This window comes from Antechinus flavipes, chromosome 1, assembly GCF_016432865.1.
Source record: "Antechinus flavipes isolate AdamAnt ecotype Samford, QLD, Australia chromosome 1, AdamAnt_v2, whole genome shotgun sequence".
Classification (NCBI taxonomy): Eukaryota; Metazoa; Chordata; class Mammalia; order Dasyuromorphia; family Dasyuridae; genus Antechinus; species Antechinus flavipes.
In genome coordinates, this window is record NC_067398.1 from 47,605,030 (window position 1) to 47,627,907 (window position 22,878).

Below are 22,878 nucleotides of genomic sequence, written 5' to 3' on the forward strand. Positions count from 1 at the left end.
ATTTTTGCACATACAGGTCCCTTTCCCTCCTTTAAGATCTCTTTTGGATATAAGCCCAATAGAAATACTGCTGGATCAAAGGGTATAGTGCCTTTTGATAGCCCTTTGAGCATCATCTGATTTTTCTTACATAACATGATATATATGGAAATGTGTTTTTAAGAGATTGCACATGTTTGACCTGTATTAGATTGCTTGATGTCGTGGGGAAGGGGGAGGTAAAAGGGGAGGGAGGAAATTTTAGAACACAAAATCTTACAAAAATGAATTGAAAATTATATATATATATATATATTTGAAAAAAATAAAATACTTTGAGATTGAGAAAAATCAAATGTTAAAAGTTGTTTTACATGTAACTTTGAAAAATTAAATATGAATTTTTTAAAAAGAAAATTGGATTTCTTGCTGCCTAGAGGAAGGCAGAGAAGGGAAGAAAGGAGAAAAAATTTAAGGGGGCAGAAATCAAGTGAGAATTCATGTCTTATATAAGAAGCAGACAGGACAAAGACAAAGATATTGAAGACTTGTGTGAATAACAGCAAGAGGACTGGTTTGTTTGGACCAGAGAGTTCTCAGAGGAAAGCAATGTATAATGTACTTGGAAAGGAAATATGGGGCTAGGTTGTGAAAAGCTTTAAAAGCTAGACAGGAGAGCTTGTAATGAATACTAGAGGCAATGGGGAGCCATTAGAATTTATCAGATTATGTTATGGAAGTTATGTTGGGGAGAGGAGGGAGAAGGGAGAGATGAGTCAGAGAGACCAACAAGAAGGCTTTTTTCTAATAGCTGAAGTGAAAGGTAAAATAGGTGGAAGTTGTGCAAGTAGAGAGAAAAGAGGAAATTCAAGAGATGTTGTAGAAATAGAAATGATGAGACTTGCAACTGATAGAATGATAGAAATGAGAAAGAATGCAAAGTCAAAATCAATGCCAAAATTGTGAACCTGAGTGTCGACAAGATACTCTGAGCTTTAGACAGTTAAGTGTAGCAGTGGATAAAGTCTAAGCCTGGAGTTAGGAAGAAATCAGTTCAAATTAGGCCTCAAACACTTACTAGCTGTGGGGATCTGAGCATATCATAAATCTGTTTGCTCAGTTTCCTCAACTGTAATAATAAGATAATAAGGAGCAATTATCTTAAAGAGTTGTTATGAAGATTAAATTATATAAAATTTGTAAAAATCTTCAGCATAATGTATACATGGTTTTCTCACTTCTCTTTTTCCCTAGAAGGAAAACTATGACTATGACAGAAAAGAGAAAATTGTATAAGTATACAAACACATGCACAAATATACAGATATAGATACATAGATAGACAGACAGACAGACAAAGATAGAGATAGAGATATGGATATGGTCATCTACCTAGAGAGTTGGGGCCAAGACTTTTGATTTTATTTCATTAATATTGGGAATTTGATGAGGTAACTCCTTTTATCAAGGCAAGTCCTTCTTTGAAAAAAAACCAGCCTTCTAATTCATCAATATCTCTAATCCCTATGATCTCCACTTTAATTGCATTCAAAAACAATGATTATGTATCTATTGTGTGTGAGACACTATGCTGGTCACTAGGGAAGGAGACTTAGAAGTTCTTTGCTATAGGAAATGTCTAGATAAAAAAACTCTACCAGTGCAGATCAGCACCTTCTTCTTTTAGAGAGCTCCTGAAAACATCCAGATTCAGTGATTTGCCCAGTCACAGAACAAGTTAGGATAGAGTCAGGTCTTCCTGACTTATGCCATAGGATTGGTATCCACTTATACCACTCTGCCTTCGAGTCACTGGGGAATAAAAAGATTCAATTTTTAAAATCCTTGCCCTTAAATAACCTTCATTATTCTGGGAGAGAGAAAGAGAAACAGACACACAAAACAGAGACGGAGACAGACAGAGAATCAGAGACAGAGAGAGATGATAAAGATTGAATAGATGGATATAGAGATACATATAGATTAGATAGATGGATAAAGCGAGATATGGATAGCTAGGTAGAGAGCAGATAGATGGAGATAGATGGAGACATACAGAGAGAGAGAGAGAGAAATGATAGATATAGATTGATAGATGAATATATCTATATCTATATATATGGAGAGAGGCAGAGACAGAGAAAGAGAGAGAGATTAAATAGGTAGAGATATATAAATAGAGATACATAGATGAGAGATAAATTAAAATGATGGATATATGGCTATAGAACTAGATACAGATTGGCATGAAGAATAAATAGAAATGCCCCTATCAACTGCCCTCTCCATTCCTATTGGGCAGCAGCTAAGTGTAGATATAGGAAATTTTAAAAGAGCACCAACTAAGCCCATTACAAATTCATGCAATTAACCCCAAGTAGGTCCATACTACTTATTAGTGATCTTTTACTCATTCTGATGATGCTCTATTTCATTCCCAGAGTAATTGTTCCAAATCTTCTCCTGTTTCTTAAGCCTCCACTGTCTCCCAAGTCCATACCTTGTTCCCTTGTTCCTATTTTTTAATTTATTTTATTTTTTAAAAAGAGTTAAAAAAAAAAAAACGGAAGAGGAAAACAAAACAAGACAAGACAAAACAGAACACTGACGTGCCCAGCAGAACATCATGGAGGATTCAAAATATATGACAATAAATTACCACTTCAAAAAAGGATATATAATTGTAAAAAAAAAAAAAAAGTTATATTCTCGAGTGTTCATCTTTTCTTTTATTTCTTATAGGTTGTTCTTTTGTTCTCTGCTACATACTATTTTTTTTTTACTTTATTCTTTTTCTCCCCTTTCAAACCACCCCCACTCCCTTAGCAAACTATAGTTAAGCAAGGTTATATTTGTCTAAACATACACACATACACACACATATGCATGCATACACTGCCCTCCCACGTACAAATCTTTTCTATCACTGCTAACTCTTCTGCTTTAATTCTGCTCCTTAACTTTCCTTGCTATTACTTAACCTCTCCTCACCCATGAATCCCTCCCCTCCTCTTCTTTCCCCACTTTTGCTTTCCCTTCACCCAAATCCCTTCTTATTTTTCAATAGATTTTGGAGGGTCCTATACCCTTCATGGTATATATGTAGTGTTGCCTATATAACCCATTGCCAGTGTGAGTAAGTTTTCAAAATTATGAGCTCTTCTCCTCCCTCTAATGCTTCTGTGTCTATTCTCATTTGCATCTCATTTGTAATATAATTACTATTTTTACCTTAAGTCAGTCCCAATCTTTCTTTTGAGCTCCCTTATTGCTGATGTCAGTCTTAAACACATTGTTTACATTTCCATGTGAAAAAACAACTTGTCCATTTTAGTTCCTTGAAATTGATCTTTGATATTGGCTCTTATATGTTAAATTTTCCATTGAGTTCAGGTTTAATTGAAAGAAAATTCTGAAAATCTTCAACTTCATTGAATGTCCATATTTTTCATCTAATACTATAGATAATTTTGTCTAGTTCTTTTAATTACTGGTATGTATGATTCCAGAATCTGTGGTCCTTTATTGTGACTGCTGATAAGTCTTACACAATTCTAATTGTAGCTCCAGTATATCTGAATTATTTTTTTCTTGTTTCTTGTTTTTTGCAAGATTTTTTCTTTGATCTGGGAATTTTGAAAATTTGACAATAATGTTTGTCTGTGTTTTCCACAAAGGATCAATTTGAGGTAGTGATCGTTTTGGATTTTTTTTTTAATTTCTACTTTCCTCTCATGCTCTATCTCTCTAAGACAATATTCTAGGATTATTTCTTGCATTATTGTGTCAAGGTTCTTTTTTGGGTCACAGTTTTCAGGTAGTCCAATTATCCTTATATTTTCTTTTCTTGACTTGTTCTATAGATCCATTGTTTTTCTTATAAGATGTTTCACATTCTGTTCTATTTTCTCATTCTTTATATTCTGTTTTGTTATTTCTTGGTCTCATACTGGCTTCTGCTTAGCCCATTCTAATTTTCAAAGAGATACAAAAACTTTGTATCTCCTTTTCTAGTTGGTTACATTTTTTTTCATAATCTTCTTGTTTTTTCCAGAAGATTTTTATTTTTAGTGTTTCTTCATTACCTCTCATTTGATTTTTCAAGTCTTTTTTTGAGTTCTATAAATTCTCTTTGGGCAGGGAGCACTTAACCTTACTCTTTGGGGTAAAAGAAGCTTTTTTTGACTTCAGTGTTCTTCTCTGAAGTTGAACCTTGGTCTTCCCTGTTTTAATAGCAAGTTTCTATAGTTGCATTCTTTCTTCTTTGTCAGTTTTAAATGAGAAATATTGATGTAAGCGTCTTTTATTATGAAGTGGGGGATGGTGTCTCTAGCTTCACTTCAGCTCTTCCCTCTTAACCTGAACCCAAACCAAAATCTCGCCCTTCCTGCAAGTGCCCACAGTCAGCAGCATCTCTGCTCCACTGCCTCTGCACTCCTGGTGTGCTGGTTCCTAATCAATCAAAGTTCCCTCAGTCTGCCCAGACTCAGATCCCAATTCCCCACTCTATCCAGGAGATGAAAGTGTCTGAGGTTCCTGATAAGGCTCCAGCCAAACACAGCTAATCCCAGGGCTCCCCACTTGTTGTGTGTGCAGAGCTAACCTGGAGGTGTTTGCACTCCACATGGGTTATTCTCTCATTGGGATTTTTTTGCAGATATTTTTGGGTTGTACCAGGAGGACTCCTGTTCTGACCCAAATCTTCTTGATTTTTCACCAGTTTATATATGTCCCAAGGTGCAAATTTGTTCTGTTCTTGGAGAAAATCTGGAGAGTTTGGAATTTACTGATCTCTTCTGCCATTTTCCCAGAATTCTCCTATACATCCTTTTTCTCAACCAGTAACCTCATCTTCTTTAATGAGAAGGATAGTAAGTGATAGAGACAGGATTTGAATCCAGGACTTCTGACTTCAAATCTGGAGTTCTTCCTACCATATCACTACTGAATGGATACTTCATCTTTTTTTTCAACAAAGCTAGAAAAAACCTTGTAGGCCATATAGTCATGTACACTCTACTTTAATCTGTCTGGTCTACTTAATGATTCCTGAATTCTATTCTATAAACATTTAGTAATGAACAGCACCATGGTACAGTGGATAGGGTACCAAGCCTAGAATCAGGACTCTTTCTTGAGTTCAAATCCAGCCTCATATAGCTGTATGATACTGTTGGAGAGACAAAAGTGGGGTACACCATGTCCTCCTGACCTTTTGTTTATTTCTTAATAAAGCTGTCCTTTCTCCCCTCTCACCTCTGCCCAAAGACTATCTTTCTTTCAAGGCTAGTCAGTCAATCAACTAACTCTGTACATGTTGGAGACACAAGAAAGACAAAAACATAGTTCCAATCATCAGAGTTTACCTTCCAGTGAAGGGAGGTGGGGGGAGGACAACATGAAATAACTGAGTCCCACCATCACCAAGAATTTGTCCTTTCCTGAATTCTGAATAATACTTCAGAGTCTATAGCAAACCTTTCAGCCCTTAATTAGAGTCTGTTTTGTTTTTCTGTCGTGGCTATTTCATGAGTCTGCATCATTTCCTCAAGTAACTTGTGAGTCCCTTGAGGCCCAGGACAAGAGTTTGTATTTCATCTGCATCCCCCCAGAGCCTAGCACAGTGCTGGCCAGAGCAGAGGGGCTTTGTGGCTATGTGCTTGTGGATTGACTGGTTCGTTAATACTAAGACAGCTCTCCCATTGCCCAAAAGAGTTTAAAATGCTATTACCTAATGCAAACTGTTGTTTTTCTTCTCCATGTAGTGATCCAAAAATAAAGGATTTTGTTTCCCCCCACGCTCCATATCAAAGAAACAGATCTGGGACTCATTTCTGTGTGATTAATCTGGCATTTGGTTTTTCAGATATATACTTAATTGCTTGGGACTGAATCATTCAGTTATGACTAAAGTGGTCATATCGTCAAACCAGCCAGTTCCTAAGGAGAAGGGGGATGGGAGGAGGTGTAGAGATGAGAGAAAATGTTTGGGATGAGGGACAGGAGCCCACAGACTGTTGTGACAGGAACAGTAACTGGAGTCTCTGCATCTTCCTGAAACCCATTATTCTGCCACAAATCTGCAGAGAGTTAAAGAAGGTCTTTAACTGTATAGCTCTAAGTTTCTTAGATGGGATCTAGAGGATTAAGCTGTTGTCAGATTATAAAGCAAAGTAAATAACTGTGATGTGATCATTCATGTGTGATTATAGAAGTTGTTTTGTAATTTGTCTGCAGAATGAATGAGTGAACATGTAGCACTCCGAGACACACAATGGCAAAGGACTATACCCAGAACATGGCTATTATGCCCCCTCAGAAATGAGTGTTAATCCTGCGAGGATGTGGGGAAGAGAGGATGAATCTTTCTAATGCTAAAAATGTATATTTCCTCCTATCTGTATAAGTCGAAAGATGTTTTATCTATCAGCCCAATTTGATTAGTTGTTTTTATTTGGGGGATGGAGAGGAAGCAATCAGGTTTAAATGCCCTATTAAGGGTCACACAGCTAATATCAGCTGTCAAGTCAAATTTGAATTCAGGTCCTCCTAACTCCAGGGCAGTTGCTCTGTCCACCATACCACCTTACTGCCTCTGTTTGATTAGCTTTTAGAGGGGAGTATCTGCTGAAGAGGTAAAGTAAGAGCAGAGAATAAAAAACATTCCCTAAAATTCTGTACTTTCCTATTGGGACATATGGAATTCAGGGAAAAATAGGTTCAAACTTTAAGCTTATAGAGCATGTTTGGAAAGGGATAATTCACAGTCCTGGAAGCATTTTATTATGATCCTCAAGATGTTTCCCTTGGATATAGTATATCTATATCTTCCTCCCTCCAGTTCCAGACAATTCCTTCTCAACAGCTTGACTAGAACTGTTCTCTCTCCTGATGTGTCTTTTATTTGAATCCAAAATGATCTGCTAGTTTGTAGGAGACATAGAGGGTTTAGTCAAGTCTAAAATAAAATAAAAATAGACTTCTTGCTGTACCTGCTTAAAATGACTTCTAGTTAACTGATTTAACTTAGACGTGTTCTCCCCTGAAACACCTATCAAGGCCTGACAACTTGTCGTTTACTATAAGTAGAATTATCTAAACTGACCCTCACCCTTACAAATGAATGAGTGAATGAATGAAAAAGCATCTATTAAGTGTCTACTATATGCTAGGTACTGGGAACTTAAATACAAACATAAGACAGTCCCTGCTTTCAAGAAGCTCCTCCTGTTAAGTGGTGAGCACGGAAGAAAGTTGTGGTCTGCTGAGTCACAAGGATTGTGAGTGGAGCCATAGAATAGTTGGCTGTTCTGTCCTTTCCAATAGCAATGATTTGATTAGTCTCCTCAGAGAAAGAAATAAAATGGGAATTAAGAGGAAGAGACCTCCATGTGGGCCAATGACAGAGGCCTGAATGGGTCTGAATTTCCTATAAATGATTGGTTGGGAGGTCAAGCGTCATCCTGGACCACTTTACATCCCACAAAAAGCTGAATACCAGCTATATGCTATTCTGTGATGGACTAAAATCATTTATAATCCTGCTGTGATTTCAATTCTACTCTTTCTTGTCAGGGGATCCAGGTATTACAAAAGGAGCAATGCTTGGTATATAGTTAATACTTAGTAAGTGATTGATCTTTGGTAAAAAAGCTTCCATGGATTTCGGTCTCTAAGACTTTATTAGCTCATGTGGGAAATATCATAATGATGAAAACATTTAAAGGTCTGCTATGTGCCAGGCACTAAGCTTAAGCACTGTGGGGTTTGAATACAAGACATCCCTACTCAAAATAAGCATACATTCAAAAATATGTACAAAATAAATATAGAGAACAAATACAAATAATATAATGCAATCAAAGCCAGGATAATATGAGGGAGGGGGCTCTAGATTTGAGGGGATCAAGAAAGGCTTCATGTGGAGGTGGTACTTGAGAAGGATTCTTTGAGATAGAATTGGAGTAGGGAAGAATGAATTAATGACCAACCAATGAGAGCAGGAAGATAGATATGGAGAATTTTAAAAGCTAAACTTTTAACTGATTTTAGGGTTTTAACTGATTTATGTTTCTGTGTCTTAGGATGATAAGAAGATATTTGTGTTTTGGAAATTTGTTTTCCCTTTAGGTGGTTAAGTCCCAACAATAATTGGGGAAGACCTAGTTTTGAAGACCATTGTCCTTACATTCTGTGTGTGTAACCCAGAGTAGAGATTGTTCGGGATGTTTTGAGGGATACCTGTCTACCCAGTCAAAGTCATTCAAAGTAATGACTTCATCAACAATCAGATTGCTCACAACTGCCAAAACTCTTATTCTTTGTGTTCCTCAGCAATAAAATAAAAGAAAGGTGTTTTTTTTCCCATTTCATCTCACTTAGGGAAGACGAATTTGACTTTCCATGAGCAAAAAATGAGCATTTCCCTTAGTTTTGAAGTGAGTACTTATTTGACAATCCATCTTTGTAATCACAGATCCCAATGGAATGACTCAGAGACCCTTACAACCTTATCAGAGAGAATGTCCTTGGTAAATGCAATGTCTGAATCAGTATTTTTTTTTCAATTAATCTTTCTTGCCTCTGCTTTACTGTTGAAGGTCACCAAAACCAGGCAAAGAAGTTGCTGCAAAATACCCTAGAAAGGATTTATCTACAGAAGATGAAATGGCAAGTTTCCCTGAAGTGCTTGAATGTATTTAAAAGATGCAACCCTAAAAGAAAGTCAATAGATAGGAAGGCTTTCAGAGAAATTGATGGCAACCATTCCATAGATGCTTGCATTTGCCTTTGGGAACAAATGATGTCACCATCCTCATGGTGCCTGAATTAAAACTACCTTCCAAAAAACATGATGGGAAAGAAGCCTGAAGAAGTCCTAGAGATTGTCTAGCTCGACACAACTCCCCCATTTTATGAAGAGGAATACTGAGAACCAGAAAGAGGAAAGAGAAGGGAATAAACATTTATTAAATACCTACTATGCGCCAGGTACAATGCTAAGTGCTTTACAAATATTATCTCACTTGATCCTCACAACTCTAGGAGATAGATGTTGTTATTATTACCCCCATTTTCAGAAAAGAATATTGACAGGCAAAGATTAAGTGACTAATGCAGGGTCACACATGTATTGAAGGTCTGAGAGGCCAGATCTGAACTGTGACTCTTCCCACTGTGCCATTTAACTGAGAACATTAAATAATCAGTCATTCAATCAATGAGCATATATTAAGGGCTTCCATGTTCCAGTCTTTGTACTATGTGCTAGTGTCAAAAAGATTTTAAAAATGAAATAAGTGAAATCCCAAGTTGGAGAAAAAGTTGGTAGCAATTCTGGCCTAAGAATTAGTGCTCTTAATCACCGGTTGAGTACTCTTTGTACTGTGCTACTCTGCCTCCTGAGGGCACTGAGGCAAGATTATATATAGCATGGGAAGGGTTTGAGATTTTGAATGTGAGAATCTGGCTCGTATCTCAGCTCTACTACTTACTATGGTATGTGACAAATCATTTACTATCTCTGGGCCTTTGTTTTTTCATCTATGAAATAAAGAGACTGAGGGGAAATTGGGAGAAATAATAAATTCTTATAAAAACAAATACCTATTTTTAAAGAAAAAAAACTAGGAGATTGCACTAGATAACCTCTAAAAGCCTTTCTAGTTTTGTTATTTTACATGGTCTTAGCATCTTTTAGATACTGAGAGACACAAGAAGTCAGAGTTGGAAGGGATTTCCTGCCTCTTACAGGAGTCCTCAAACTACACCCGCAGTCCAGATGCAGCAGCTGAGGATGATTATCCCCTTCACCCAGGGCTATGAAGTTTCTTTATTTAAAGGCCCACAAAACAAAGTTTTTGCTTTTACTATAGTCGGGCCCTCCAACAGTCTGAGGGACAGTGAACTGGCCCCCTATTTAAAAAGTTTGAGGACCTGTGTTTAAAAATCTACACTAATCTACACATCCATGGAAAACAATAGAAGAACTGGTAGAATTCACTGTTGCACTTCATGGATGAGCAAACCAAGGTCAATCAGGGAAAGTCAACAACAGCACAGTTCAAATTTCTCCAGCTCTCTAAGGGTTATAATATCCTTTACTCACACTGATCTACCAATACCAGTAGTATTTGATTTTTTTTTTTTGGTACCTGGCACATAATAGGTACTTGATAACTACCTGTCAATTGATTGATTTATAAGAAGTTATCTTTTAAATAGTGGTTTAAGGCTTATAAAGTGTCTTACATTTCGTCTCATTTGATCCCCACAACAACCTTGAGAACTGGTACTACTATTAACCCATTTTACTATTCTCAGTTCTTCCTGAATTAAATCCAATTCATGTACAAGTCAAGACCTTACTCCATGATGTCATTGGTCCTCTTTGAAAGGAAGAACAAACAATTACAGATAAAGAAGCTTAGGATGAAAGGTATTACATGGACAGGTAGCATCACACAGCTAGTAAATATCTAAAGCAAAATTTGAACTCAGGGCTTCTTATCTCTAAGTCTAGAATTGTCCTCTGGGCCACTTTGCTACCTGTTACATGTGAGGAAACTGAGACCCATCTAAGGTTAAAGGATTTGCCCAGGGTCACTGAGTTAGGATTTAAACCCAAGTCTCTCCTGATGCTAAGTCTCATAAAAATTCTACCATACCATCCAGCTTCAGCAAGACTATAGGTGGACATATGGGCAGGCTCCTCAAGCTTTCAGTCCATCCATTTTCTAATCATCTTCCCTAAGAACAGTATCCTACCTAGCAGTTCATTTCATAATCTATTCCTAAACTGAGGCACCCTTTCTGGGATCTTGCCTATTCAGGCAGTAACTTTCTAGTAAACTAACTTTCTAATAAATGGAAATAAACATTTCCAGGAAAATTAAACTAACTCACTACTCTGCAAGACAATCTTTTCAGTTTACAGAAAGTTCAGAAAGTCTTTGAGCCCAACGGGAATACTGCTGGTTTCTTAATTAGTTGAATTCCTAGGTCTCCCTTCAAAGTCCAATGTAAAAATCACTTCCAGGAAGTCTTCCCTGATCCCAACAGTGAGATGGACTTATCCATACTATATTAGTTTTGTAATTCTCTGATGTACTTATATAATGTTTTGTGTTATTGGTATCTCTGTTTTCTATTTTATCCACTGACCAGTTACTCCATCAAATCAGGTCCTTTTCTTACCTGAACTCTGTTTCTTTTCTAGTATCTATCATACTGCACAGTAGTCAGTCATAGTTCTTGGTGAATAGAAAAATGAATATATTATAAATGAAATTGCAGCATACTAAAATAATAAATATGCATAATTGCAATTCTCAGTAATGAAGGTTAATTCTACTCAGTTTACTCTGTTTACTAACACATTCATTCATTCAATAAGAATATTAAGCTCCTACTATATGACAAGTATTATGATAACTACCAGAGATACAAAAATTAAAAAATTATTTGTTTTAAAAAGTTTAAATTTGGGGGAAGCTAGTTGGTACAATGGATAGAGCACCAACCCTAAAGTCAGGAGGACCTGAGTTCAAATATAGCCTCAGACACTTAACACTTTCTTGCTGTGTGAACCTGGGCAAGTCACTCAACCCCAATTGCCTCAGAAAAAAAAAAGTTTAAAATCTCTTGGGGTGGAATAGGGATAAGAGAATATTTACACAGAAAAGTAAATGTTATATACATATACATGTACATACAGAACCAGAAGTTACAGATTCTGAGAAGCAGAGCTGAGGAAGAAGAAGATTCCAAACATGGAAGACAGAGGCATGGACAGGAATAGTGGAATATTGTTGACAGAGAACAATAAATAGATCAGTGTAATAGAAATATTGAGTCAGTGAAGGGAGAGATAGTCATTCATCATGAGAAGGTGCAGGCTGGAGCCAGAATGAGGTTTTAAGTGCCAAACAAAGGGATGTCCAGTTTATCTCAGAGCGATAGACAAAGGATATTTGGACCATTTGAGAATAATTTCCACCCAAAAACATTGAAATAGTCAATCATTGTTTGGCTTCGAGGACAGTTGCAATTATCTGGAAAATTCACTGATGCAGAGCAGCTCCTTGGAAGAAGTTTCTAATAAAGCACTGGCATGGAAATAAAACATGTTTCATGTCCTTAATTTGGACTCCACACTTAAGATAGTTTTAGAGATTACCTTCAAATTATTTCCATAGATGTAATAGGAAAACAGATTTTTTTTTCTCCATTCATAAAACACCATGCTCGTAGCAACTAGCTTAGCAATTCTTTGCTATAAGAAAGAGAATAATATCTGCATTCATAAAGGGTTTTGGTTTTCTAAGCATGTACACATTTTCAACGACTAATTTGTCTTTGTATTTATTTCAGGGCCCAGAACTGTTTTGTCAAGTAAACGAATGAATCAATGAACAAGTAAAATCTATTCAGTCCTACAACCAGTTAGATAAAGCAACAATGTTTGAGTCCATTTTACTGACAGAGGAAGTTGAGCACTGACATACGGTTATTAAAGGATCCATGATCTAAATCACAAGTCATTAGTGTTTTATCATTCAGGGTAACTCTCGTCTATGACTTCCCTATCCTCCCCACAAAATGCACCAGACTTACGGATAGCTTCCTTGCTCTTTCTGGCATCAACAGAATGGATACCAGTGGAGTACATAAGGTGTCCACCAATTATATTTCACTCTTGATACATGAGAAGTCTCTTTTTTCACTCATACATTTCATTGATGACATCCTTTGCTCAGCCAAAAATTTGATCATCCTAAAGTATAAGTCTGATTATGTCAAACCTCCCCTGCCCCTACTCAATAAACTGAAGTGGCTCCCCATCACCTTAAAGATCCAATATAAATCCTCTGTTTGACATTCACAGCCTTTCACAACCTATTCCCTCTTCCCTACCTTTCCCTACTTACTCACCACCATATTTGTACTCTTTGAACCAGTGACACTAGCCCCCTAACTATTGCACAAACAACACTCAATAGCCCAACTCTGGGTGTTCTCACTAGCCATCCCCCATCCTTCTCCCTTCTCAAATCTGCCTGCTGGTTTCCAGGGCCTCCTTCAAGTCCCAGCTAAAAGCCCATCCTCTACAAAAATGCTTTTTCAATTCCTCTTAATGTTAGTGCCTTCCCTCTGTTAATAATCTCCAATTTATCTTATACAGCTTTTATATATAGTTTTTGCATGTTGACTCCCAGTTTAGACTGTAAACTCCTTGAGAAAAATGACTGCCTATTACCTTTCTTTCCTTAATATCAGCACATTGATTGGCATACAGTAGGGGCTTAATGTATGCTTCTTCTCTGCCTGCTTTCCCCTTGCAATTCCCTGTATGCAATGTGATGCAGCCAGCACCCACTCACCATGGGCTTTTCATTACCCTGGCATTCTTCAATTTCAATTTCTCAGATATTGTTGTGGTCCTAGACTCTAAACCATCCAAAAACTCCAATACATTTTTATTTAAAAGATAGGCCTTTGTTTGATCAATTTAAACAAAAGAAGGATAACAAACATTGATTTAGTGCTTTAAGGTTTGTAAAGTTCTGTGTGAGCATCATCTCAGTGATTCTCACAAAAACTTGGCAATGTAAAAAGAATTTCACAATTTTCCAAAAACAATTTGACTTGTTCTCTTTCTGCTCAAATTGGGACTAGGCTCATTATTCATGAGCAGAATCTGCCCAAGTCACCACATGGAGAAAATCTATTGCTTATCCATTAGATGGCTTATCGCCATCTGGACCACAGGTAGATTTCATCCAGTTTGCCCAGGTCACCCAGATACTTGGCAGAAAGCCCCAAGAGATTCACTGTTCCCCCAATACAGAAAAAGAAATCAATGCTTTTTTTCTACTGATCTTGATCTCGGGTTCTATCAGGCATTGATGAACTAGGTCCCCTAGGAAGGACCATTAATTCTCCTAGGTCAATTCACCTTGGAATTAGAATATGTGGGAATTCCCTCATTCAAGAATGTCAACCCATCTACAAGTTACTATCCAAGTCTTGGAAACGATTCAGATAATGTAGTGGACTTACCCAGGACCACCGAGTTAGTATGAAAGGCAGAAAGGGAAACCAGATTTTCCTGATCCTGAGGTCTAACACTTCATATTCTATGACTCCAAGATGCCTTCCAGGTCAGTGGGATAAAATTCAATACTTTGAAACAACATTCATTGTGGAGCAACCTGTCATAGAGCATAGAGCACTGGCGCTGGAGTCAGGAGGACTGAATCCAGCCTCATACACTTACTAGCTTTGTGACACTAGAGAGTCACTTAACCCCAACTGTGTGAAAAAAGAAAGAAAAGAAGGAAGAGAGGAAGGGAGGAAGGAAGGGAGGGAGGGAGGAAGGAAAGGAAGGAGAAAGGAAGGAAGGGAAGGAAGGAGAAAGGGAGGGAGGGAGAAAAGGAGGGAAGGAAGAAAGGAGGAAAAGAAGAAGAAATTGCATTAAATGTGATGTAATAGAAAAGAGCTGGATAAGGAAGTAAAAACTTTGATTTCAAATTCTAGGTCTACCATTTAGTATCCACTTGATCATTTATCCTCTCGAACTCAGTTTCCCTCTCTGAAATTAGGATAATAATTTCTGCACTGGCTGTCTCATAAGAAGAGGATCAGAGGAGATAATATATGCAAATCATTCTATAATATGTGTCAGCATTTTAGAAGAGGCACTGATATAACCTCCAAAAGTGCTCACTCAAGAGCTAGGGGAATAGTCAATGAATGCTTCCCACTACTCAACCTCATACCTGACTTCTGTCATCCAACAAAGAAAACAAGTCAGCTTTGCCCTCTTCAAAGCCATACTTGCCCAAACTACTCATCAAATCCAGCTTCTCCAAGTCCCCAGGATCCCCAAAGGCAGCTAGTCTTTTAACTGTTTTAGAATCTGAGTTGAGAATGCACGCTGGATCTGATTCTGCATCACAATATTTTGGGAATGGTAATCAATTACAAGCTTAGGAAAACCCAAAAGGAGCTGTCCCCAAGGAAATAGACAACCACAATTATCATCCTTACATGCTCATAGGCTTTATGGATTTCAGGACAAGGTCAAAATCTTGTCTCTTGGGAATTACCTTAAGGCACTGAATCCACAGCTTCCCTGATCAATAATGCGACTGAATTGGGGCATGGAAGTGATTAGCAGAGAGATCAGGTTGAGTTAAGGATCGTTAGAGCAAGAAGGGAACCTGAAACCCAATTCATTCACTTTGGCCTGCACTCAATCACTGATGTCATTCCTTAAAGGAGCACAATCACATATCAAACCAAAGAGATTTGAGCTTAGATTTTCTTCCTCATTTTGGTTTAGTTCCTTCAAACCACCTCCTTCTTCCTTCGTCTCTAGAAAAAACTGGTTCAGGACAAAGAAGAACAGAGCAATTTTCTCCCAGATTTTATCACATCCTCTCTAAAAATTCATATTCTAGCTCCTGGTACCTTCTACCAGGACAGATTGATCTGCTGGACTCCATCTTGAACAGGCCACATTTTAGTGATGACCAAGCTTCTCAGCAGCTGTCAGTAGATTGAAGGTTTGGAATAATAAGGACAGATCCCCAAATCTAGAACATCCTCTTCCCCAGAAGAATTTCCAGAAAGCAACTCTGCAGAGGGAAACTTATTAACCATAGTTTCTGTTAATCAACATTCTATCAACCTCCCAAATAACCAACATTTCTGCATCCACCTCCATAGCAATGCTTCATTCATTTAGATCTCAGTTATTTGGAAAAATAATTCATAAAATAGCCAACTACCAAGAAAAAGGCATGGACCAGTCAACATTTGCCATGAAGGCAAGTCAAGATCATGCACTTCTCCTAGGAAGGGTTTTGAGTCTTCAGAGCCTGGTGACTTATAAAATAGATATATTTCTAGCAACCTTCACTCTCTAACATTTCAACTTGTCAGAGATTACAAATTTGAAATGAGGAGAGAGGGGTGCCAGAAACAACTAACAGCAATGGGAGGTGACAGTCTAACAGCAAGAAAGTGGGGGGGGGGATACACACACACACACACACACACACACACACACACACACACACACACACATATATATTTTAAAAACACAAATACAAAAAAATGCTTGGTGTTTGGTGTAGGAGCAAACTGTCCTGTGCACTTCAGCAGCCCCAGAGGGCAGAGCTGCATTACAGCACAGCATTAATGATCACAGTTGGAACAACAAAAAGAAGGCATAATTATTATTATTCACTGAACTTGATTTGATAAAGTGCTTCCTGTGTGCAGAATACAATGGGAAATGCTTGGGGACACATGGAGGAGGGAGAAAACAGAAATAAATATGCTTTATTCACAAAAGTATAGGAAAAGTTTCTTGGAGAAGGACAAAATACAGTAATATGTGAAGGATCCAACCATTTCGAGGAGGAAACATGGAGATGGAAGAGAAAGTGGAAAGAGGAAAGAAAGAGAAGGAGGAGAAGGAGGAAGAAAAAGACAAGGGGGAAGAGAAGAACAGGAAGAGGAAGGAAAGAAAAAGGAGGCTATATTTGCAGTAGACTTGAGAGAATGGGTAAAAATTGTATATAAACACCTTTTATATACATATGCATACACATAAATATGTATATTGTGTGTATATGTGCATGTGCACACACACACTTTGTGTATACATATAATGCATGTATATATTTTTGTATGTATAGATATGCATTTATACATACTGTTATTCAGTCATTTCAGTCAAATCTAACTCTTTGTGACCCCATCTGGGATTTTCTTGGCAAAGTTACTGGAGTGGTTTTCCATTTCCTTCTCTGGCTCATTTTACAAATGAAGAAATCGAGACAAATAAGGTGAAGTGACTTCCCCGAGTCACACAGCTGGTAAGTGTCTGAGGCCAGATTTGAATTTAGAAAGATGACTCCAGATCTAGTACACTATCCACTGGGCCAATTAATTGCCTATGTACAGATAGGCAGATAATATGTAGATATATATGTATCTGCATATATATTTATGTTTGTATATTATGTATACATACATATATTTAGTTCCTCATTTCTCTACTTTCTTAAACAGTTATACCTATGTGAATATATGTATACATACTTATATATATACATGTATGCATATTAATGTACACATATATTTTGTATTAATTTAATATATCTTCTATATGGTCTATTTACTTTTATCACATACACGTTTGTGTGCATGTAAATATTACTTATCTCTGTTTGTTAGCATATTCACATATGAATATATGTACATTATACATATTCAAATATGTATAAAATATGTGTATGTTACATATGTGACATATAATATTTGGGATATATGAATATACACATGTATGTGTAAATATATCTAAATACAATGTTAATATATGTATGTATGTATGTATGTATGAATCTATATAGGTACATATATATGCATATATGTGTATGCTCTGTTTAGAAGGCAGAGAAATGGTTACTTCAATTTGATACCAATTTATTAACTATATAATTAATTGTGCAAGTGCTAATGACCCATGGGTTGAAGCAAATTAAGTCTGATCTTCCAGGAACTTACATTCTCCTGGGAATGTGATTAAAAAGCCTATGTAGATAAATAAAAAGTAATTTGAGGAGAGAGACACAAAGAACACAAAGAACTGAGATATCCATCCTACCTGGTTAGAGTTTGCTTTTTAAGTTTGGGAGCTTGAAGAGGTAAGTCAGCATCAATTATGCAGATGATTCCTTCTGCTGGTTCACTTCATTCTCTGCGTCTGTTGGGTAGTAAAAAATAACAACCCAAGGGTAATTGAAATTCACAATGACACCCAATAGCCTTTGTAACACCTTGAATCACTGAAGAAAGATTTAGTTATGTTCCATATAGTCCTGGTGCAAGTAATAAATTAGTTGTATTTTAATGTTTTTGAAATTAATAAATTTTGAAATGTTTTGAAACCAAAATGCTCTATCACTCCGCAAGCCCATTCTCTGACCATCCTGTTCAATGTGACTTTTCAAGGATTGGCTCATGCACAAGCAACTTCTCCCAGACAACTTTGTCAAAGCATTGACCAACGAAGCCAAGGTTCCAATCAGAAACAAAGTCTGAAGAGGAAGAGACAGACACAATTCTAGAGAAGAAAGAAACAAATGCTTTGTGTACCGCAAGTTGGTTCCACTAAATAAGAAACCATCCATTCTAATTACTGAAAGTAACCAGAGGAGCTAGATGGTACAGTGTAACTAGAACTCCAGATGTAGAATCAGGAAGCCTTATCTTCCTGAATTCAAAACTGGCCCCAGACATTTACTAGCTAGGTGATCCTGGCTTTTTTGCCTCAGTTTCATTATCTGTAAAGTGAGTTGTCAAGGAAATCGGCTCCAGTAACTGCCAAAAAAAAAAAAAAATCCAAATGGGTTCACAGAGAGTAGACATGACTGAACAACAGAGGGAAAATTTTGAATTCTAGGATTGTTTCAAAAGAAGTAGGGCTCAAAGCAGAACTTCCAGCTAAAGGCAAAGTTTTATTTCCAAAATTCTATTAATAAAATAGCTTCCTGAATATATAATGTTTGGCAAAAATAATAACCCATTTGTTGGTACAATGGTTTTCAATTTTAAATATTTTCATTTCAAGCTCCCAACAACCACCACCCCTCTTTAGCTCCAGTTTCTTCATCTGCCTAGGTGGCTGTGGAGGTCTCTTTCAGCCCTAGGATTTTATGATTTTACTGGGAGGTGAAGGGCAGGGTAGAGGAGGTATCAAAACCTGCCCTTTTTTCAAGGTAGGAAATTCCCTCCAGCAACTTAGATCAGCAATTTCTCTGTAATGGATTGTCTTAGAGTTCAATTGATTTACCCAAAACCATACTAACTAATATATAACAAGATAGTATAGTGAATAGACTTGGATTCAGAAGATCTGAGTTTTAATCTTCAGACAATTATTAGTTTCATGAGTCTGAACATGTCACTTCACCACTTTCAGACTCAGTTTTCTCCTCTGTAAAATGTAAATAAAGAGGGGCAGCTAAGTGATGCAGTGGATAGAGCACCAGCCCTGAAATCAGGAAGACCTGAGTTCAAATCTGAACTTAAACACTTAACACTTCCTAGCTGTATGACTCTGGGCAAGTCACTTAACCCCAATTGCCTCAGGGGAAAAAAAAGAAAAAGAAAAAATGTAAATAAAGTAGTACCTACACACCTGTCAGATTGGCTAAGATGACAGGAAAAAATAATGCTGAATGTTGGAGGGGATACAGGAAAACTGGGACACTGATGCATTGTTGGTGGAGTTGTGAACGAATCCAACCATTCTGGAGAGCAATCTGGAACTATGCCCAAAAAGTTATCAAACTGTGCATACCCTTTGATCCAGCAGTGTTTCTATTGGGTTTATATCCCAAAGAAATACTAAAGAAGGGAAAGGGACCTGTATGTGCCAAAATGTTTGTGGCAGCCCTGTTTGTAGTGGCTAGAAACTGGAAATTGAATGGATGCCCATCAATTGGAGAATGGCTGGGTAAATTGTGGTATATGAATGTTATGGAATATTATTGTTCTGTAAGAAATGACCAGCAGGATGAATACAGAGAGGCTTGGAGAGACTTACATGAACTGATGCTAAGTGAAATGAGCAGAACCAGGAGATCATTATACACTTCAACAATGATATTGTATGAGGATGTATTCTGATGGAAGTGGATTTCTTTGACAAAGAGATCTAACTGAGTTTCAATTGATAAATAATGGACAGAAGCAGCTACACCCAAAAAAAGAACACTGGGAAATGAATGTGAACTATTTGCATTTTTGTTTTTCTTCCCGGGTTATTTTTACCTTCTGAATTCAACTCTCCCTGTGCAACAAGAGAACTGTTCGGTTCTGCACACATATATTGTATCTAGGATATACTGCAACATATCTAACATATCTATATATGACTGCTTGCGATCTAGGGGAGGGGGTGGAGGGAGAGAGGGGAAAAATCAGAACAGAAACGAGTGCAAGGGATAATGTTGTAAAAAAAAATTATCCTGGCATGGATTCTGTCAATATAAAGTTATTATAAAATAAAATAAAATATTAAAAAAAATAATAAAGTAGTACCTGCCCTATAGAATCAACTGTGATATTCTAAAGTGTTTTCCAATGTTTAAAGACCTTTACATATGCTAGTTATTTTTAGGTTCCAAGAGTAAGACTTTAACCCAACTCTCCCTGATTTCTAATACTCTTACTGGTCCATCTATTCTGTACTACACCATGTTGCCTCTTATTGGTCTATTATCTCTTTTACATCTGAGGAAACTGAGACTCAACACATCCCTTGTTTATTAGGACTAGAACCCGGATCTCCTGATGCAAATCCAGTATCAGCATCCTTCCTCATACAGGGCACACTTCCAAAATGCTCAAGACAACTTATTTTCTTAAATGGCACCCATCAAGCTCCACCCAAATCTCTTGAAACATTCCCTAAATCTGATCAGCAAACCTCATTCTTCAAAGAGAGTAGAAAAATAGCCTTTCACTTCAGCTCTGTCCAAATTGTTCTAAATTCAGAACAAGAGCTGTCTAAATTCATAATGTTTTATTGCACTTTATTTGAGATCTAATAGGGCTATCAAGGCTTTAAGTAACGAGCACAAAGCCATCTCTCCAAATGACTTCCCAAGAGACCCATGTGCTTACCAGCATGGGCCATTTTTCCTCTTTGTCTTTTTACTTAAGATTTAGCCTACAGAGAAGAATAAGTGGGCAGACAAGATATTTAAAAGAAGTACCCTGTGATTTTTTTTTTAAAAATCTGAATTAAGGAATTAACTGAGCTGATTCAGGCTAATTCCTATATCTTGGTATAATAAGAATATTGGGCTTGATTTTAGGAAGCTGAATTCAGATGTTACCCCAGGATAAATCATTTAACTTTTCTAAGCCATACTTTTCTAAACTGAAAAATGAGAAGATGGGACTAGACGGTCTCTTCTAATTCTACATTGACCATGTCTTTGTGGTCAGAACAGTAGACCTGTAAAGACTCTAAGTCATTGACCTTATTTGGACTTCAGTTTCTTCATCTTTAAAATAAAGAGTCTGGATTTAATGTCTCTTTTCAGTTGTAACATTTTATTAACCGTCTCTTTTCTCCAAAATCTGGTTTCATCTGTCAGATCTTGATGGATCTCACCACTGAACAGATTTATTAACTACGGTCAAGGCAAAATATGAATGAGACCCACATGGCCTGACAACAATTCCATGTGAGGGAGTAGGTCAATAATGGTAACAGGGATGAGAGAATGAGCCAGCCTGGCCAGACCAGAGAGACTAACTTAATATAGAAAAGGAGCAGCAGGTTTATTAGGGGTTCTGTGGACCTTCTCATGAAATAAATGTGCTTTCCTTGACCCATCCCCACCTTTTTTTTTTCATAGAAAAAGAAACTTTTAAAATCATGACTAGCATTCATTGTCAACTATGTAGTAGATACTGTGCTAAAGTTAAAGGGAATTTTTAAAAATTCCGTTTAAAAAGCCCAAATTCCTTTTTTTCTCATTCAGGTTTAAGGATGTGGGAGTTGATATCCAGAGAGAAGAGTATTTGGCCAAGGTCAAAGAGTTTGTCAGGATTTTTTTTTTCATTACATCACTGGGATTCTAAAGGCTGATGGCAGGACTGGCTCCACATGTAAAGATAAGAAAAAGTGGCCACCTACTTCACATGATTTCAGTTGGAGGCAGGTATGACTTCAGAAGAATAGAGCAAGGAAATACCAATGGTTCCAACACACCCTATGATCCCCTCCCAATAGCCACCTGGTCCCCATAAATTTTACCATTAGAGGTTCTTCCCTTAAAGCAAGGCTCTGCTTCCTCCCTATGGTTATTGTTTCACACAAGGATCAAGAATCCGATAATAATCTTGGTTGGGTAATGGAGAAGGCCATAGCTGAATGCTCTAGACTTCTTTAGCTCTATCCTTGCCTTCAGAACCACCTCTAATCCCTTCACTCATTCAGCATGAAATTGAGTGTCCTTGAAAGTGTCTCTAACATTGGTCAGTCACATATTTGCTGGTCAAAGCTGCTATTCATGGGGCACTTTTTCTGGACTCCAGCAGGGATCCATGCTTCTCCCTCAGGCTAGGGAGCACAGCCAAAATTGCACTGCAGAAGTTCTGATTAAAGACTGGCAAGCTCCCCGCTCTTCAGGAGCAGCTCCCGTCAATCATACTTTGCTAGAGATTGCTTCCAGTACTGCTGCCTTAGGACAGGTCAGACTTAACTCTTCTCAATATTTCCTGGTGGGTTTAGGAAGACAGCAATGGTATGGAATGCCAAGCAGACTTCTTCGTAGCCAGGAGCACAGAGGCACTTTTTTGAGGGCCAAGGATGAAAAGAATAATGCCTTGGGCTTCTGGGGGATCAATTTTCTTCCTAAGCAAAGTCTTAGAGAAACAAGAGTACAGAAGGGAAAATACTCATTCTAGCCCAGAATCAGCTACTGGTTGGCTTTGAAAATTGTGGTGAATCACCCTCACTTCTGGGAGGATCATTTCTCTCTTCCGTAAGTGAGAGAGTTAGACTAGGTTATCCTTCTATCTCCAATGTTCTATGAAGACTAATTCCACTGACTTCCCAATTTTCTAGGCCCCTGGACACCATGCCCGAGACCTGGCATCATAGGGCATTGATAAGCTAACTTGTCAGGTCCTACCTACCTGAAAGGCATGGCAATTTCTTTAGTTGTTTACTCTAACTCTGGCATTTGATTGCTTTCGATTTTTTTTAATGACAAACTATAATGCTATGGAAGTCTTTGAATGAGTAGGTCTTTTGTTATTTGTTTCAACAACACTTACAGGGTATGGTCTCATTAATGGAAT

General features: G+C 37.4%; 1 long non-coding RNA gene across 1 annotated transcript in view; it reads right to left on the reverse strand.

Annotated features, from left to right (window-relative positions):
- The window catches only part of LOC127551572 (uncharacterized), a 110,137-nt gene that overhangs the window by 57,980 nt on the left and 29,279 nt on the right, over positions 1–22,878 (reverse strand). Inside the window, exon 2 of the long non-coding RNA XR_007951126.1 lies at positions 17,660–17,758. This is a non-coding gene — a long non-coding RNA (uncharacterized LOC127551572). The remainder of the gene's footprint in view (positions 1–17,659; positions 17,759–22,878) is intronic.